The sequence below is a fragment of the Nematolebias whitei genome, chromosome 2, assembly GCF_014905685.2.
Source record: "Nematolebias whitei isolate Nwh7 chromosome 2, NemWhi1, whole genome shotgun sequence".
NCBI lineage: Eukaryota > Metazoa > Chordata > Actinopteri > Cyprinodontiformes > Rivulidae > Nematolebias > Nematolebias whitei.
This window is the reverse complement of record NC_056499.1, coordinates 19,891,574-19,895,156: the sequence shown is the minus strand read 5'-3', so window position 1 is coordinate 19,895,156 and position 3,583 is coordinate 19,891,574.

Sequence of the window (3,583 nt, the reverse complement as noted above, 5' to 3'; positions counted from 1 at the left end):
TATAAAGGCATTTTAAACCCTTCCCACACTCTTGCAATATTCTAAACTCTAAATGCTCTAAAAGAGCACAGAATGTCATGGTTTCAGCTCTCTGCCTATGGCTGTACTCTGCCACCTGCCGCTTTTGACCACACCCACTTCTCTGCTGCAGAGCGGAGATCAGCTGAACAGCTGCAGGAGGACGCTTCTCCTGCAGCTTGGGCTGCACACTGGTGCTGAAAATATTTTAAATAAATTATTTTAAATAAAAATGTCATGCCGATAGTGTGCCTCATCCATCAATCATCCAATTGTGTGTCATGTCCAATCTTATTTTGAAAAACCGCAATAGAACGAGTCTGTGAAAAACGAACCGCGAAGTAGCGAGGGACTACTGTACGTCCATTTTCTACTCTAGGGTTTAACAAACAAGAAAACAGTCAACAATCGTCTGGTCTTTACCAAGCCATATGTTCAGGTAAATATAACCTCTACGTGCAACAACACATAACCGATTACACTGTTATTATCTATTTTTTAATTATCTTTTGCATGAACTTATAAATTCCTCCCATTTTTTGTTCTACTTCAATAAATTTAGAGTTTGAAGACTTTGGTTTATGGACATCTTGTCATACTCACTTACAAAAGGGGGCCAAAATTAAAAGCTTTTTCAAACTAAGGGCCAGTTTCGGAATCTAGAATAACTCAAGTTAAATACCCAACATCTTTTCTTGGTTACAGGTTCCTCAACAAGAGTTTGATTGGGCTCATTTGACATTTTCTGTTGCACTTTTGACATCATAATCAAAGATTACTGAAAAAATGAAAGTGACAAAAATATTTTATGTTTAAAATATCATCTTGGGGGCCAGATAAGATGTTAATGAGGGCCACATTTGGCCCCCAGGCCTTGAGTTTGACACACATGTTGTAGACAGTTCGAACACTATATTGGGGTCTGGACTTTATATATTTGCAAAAGGTCTTTTCTTTTTCTATCATTCAGATTTTCAGGATTGCATGGCTCAAAATGTTGCCATGTTGAAGCATGACATAACGCCAGTGGGGCCTCATGCTTAACTTTAAAATAATTTGGTTTACAGAGAATTTAGTGATAAAGGAGCACAAATCAGCTCCTTTTACCAAAGCACTCACCTTGTTTTTATACAAACAGGCCATTTTCTCAACTAGGAACATGTTGCAATTTGTTACATGTACCGTACATATACCGGTACATATCTATATATATGTATATGTGTGTGTGGAATGACAGACTTTGCATTGTTTAGAAATAGGTCTATAATTCAATGGACAGCAACAATTGCTTCTTTTAAGATAATTTCTGATGACTTTACTTCTTGACATCGTGGAACAAGAGGTGTTGCTGTTTATTTTTGTTTATCTTTCACGTTTTACACAGAATTTCAAAAGCTGGCGCATACCAATTCTTTTGCTGTGTTTAGTTTGGTCTTCAATAACATTAGATGAGTTTATTTAGGACATTTAGAACAGTTTATCTCAGCATGGGTATGAGGGCACTTTGAACAGCTGTTTTCATCCCACCATGTTAGCATAATTAATTAACATTAATCAATACAAACAAATTATTTTTTAACTCCAAGAATAAATTACACTACATCTCTGACTGATCCAGCACTTTGCAAAGCAATTATTGATCACTCAACAAATGAGATAATGCTGGGTGATGAGGCTTATTGTATTGTTTTTCTATTGTATCTGGCTATCTGACTTCTTGCGTCATCCATCACTGCCCTATCACGAGCAAAAACATTGTACTTGAACTTTGTGAAATAAGTAAAGACAACAAACAGTGCAAAGAGGGAAAATGCTGCTTTCCTATTATTTTGCCTTTTTTTTTTTTAAACACAGTTTTGGTCAAAGACTCAGCGCCAGCACATGCCACTACTATGAAACGTATAAAGATGGCTTTGTGTGGATCTGTAAGGCTTAAATCAAGACAAATGCAGTTTCAAATGCACACATGTAAACACATACAAACACTTTCATATGCGCACACCACTCCTGTTATAGTGCTGTCAGGTTTTCAGTGGCTTGGGTTAATCGGAAAAGCAAGGGGAAGGGTGCTATCTACTCACCACACTGCCACATTTATTGATTTCATTTACACGCACACAAACAGGCGCACACATTCACACGCATAAACTGACACCCATTTTCACCTGAAGAACAGGGGCCCATAACGCCCCTTTAACTATTCTATTGGCCCCAAATAGATTTTCCCATTTTACGCTGTATAGGGAGGGGAAACAGTGGAGCAGAACTGAAAGTGATATAAATGTATCAAAAAACAGATGAACAAACATTGTGGGGAGATTTATTACCGGAGATTTTAATAAAAATCGGAGGCGGATGAATTGATTTTGGTTTAAGGGAGGGTGTTATAAGGAACAATTTATCGGGATGGCCCAGCTAAGATGCATTATTTTCCGATTGTTATCTGGCTCCAATGTTTAAAGGGCCTGATTTGTGTTGTGTATTGCATTTTATGGGCACGAAGGAAAGGGGAACTTTCAATGATTTAGGTGGGATATATTAATCAAAGGCAGTCTGTGTGAACCATAGATCGCCAGGCAAAAGAGGTACAGGTGACAGCTCATTCTGCTAAGGAATGTTTTGGAGCCGCACATCACCGCTTCTTAATTCCCCTTTCCTTCTCTCACTCTGCACCACCTCCTTGTTCTACGCTCTCTCCATCTTGCAATCTTTCTCGCCTCATCATCTAAGCTTCTTTATCTTTTTCCTTCCTTTCTCGCTATCTTTCTATATCAGTGCCTCTTCTCCACAGTACGGCGCACCCTTAGTTATAATTTTATGAGGCTGAGTAGCTTTTAACCATCCATGCGGCAAATAAACTAGGGATTAGAAGTATTTAGTGTTTTCCTCCTTTTTAAACGCTTCCTTGGTGCTCAGTGACCTTTTTCTGCTACCTCTGCCATGTTAGGAGACAAGCTCATTGTTGTGGCACCTATGCATTCTTTCCACTATCAAATAAGGAATTATGTAACATTTGTCTTTTTTTTTTTTTTACCTGCATAATTTGTGTTCTGTCTTGGAGTTTCACATATCTGTCTTGGTTTCTTGATGTATTTATTAATAATTTATTAACCTTTATTTAACCATGAAAATGCACTGAGATCACTGGTTGTAGTTTTTGGACAGTGGAAGAGAACCAAAGTATGCAAAAATAAAAATACAACAACTATGGAAACGGAAGTAAAACATGCAAACTCCACACAGAAAAAACAAAGACCCCCAGCCCACCCAGAACTTAAATCCAGGGCCTTCTTGCTGTGAGGCAGCAGTGCTAAACACAAATTCATCTGAGTTTCTGGGGAGTGTTTTGTTTTGCATTGTAGATAAAAATGTTATTTTAATGTAGGTTATTCAGGTTATGTTACCACAGCGTGCTGTACACGTTTCACCATGTAGTGAGCTCATTTTACAGAATGTTTTTTCAACCAATTGTACATTAAAGAAATCACTGAAGTCAATTAAAAAGTCTGAGAAAGTTATTTGAACAGATAAGAAAAAAAATTATATGAACAAAAATAAATGGCTA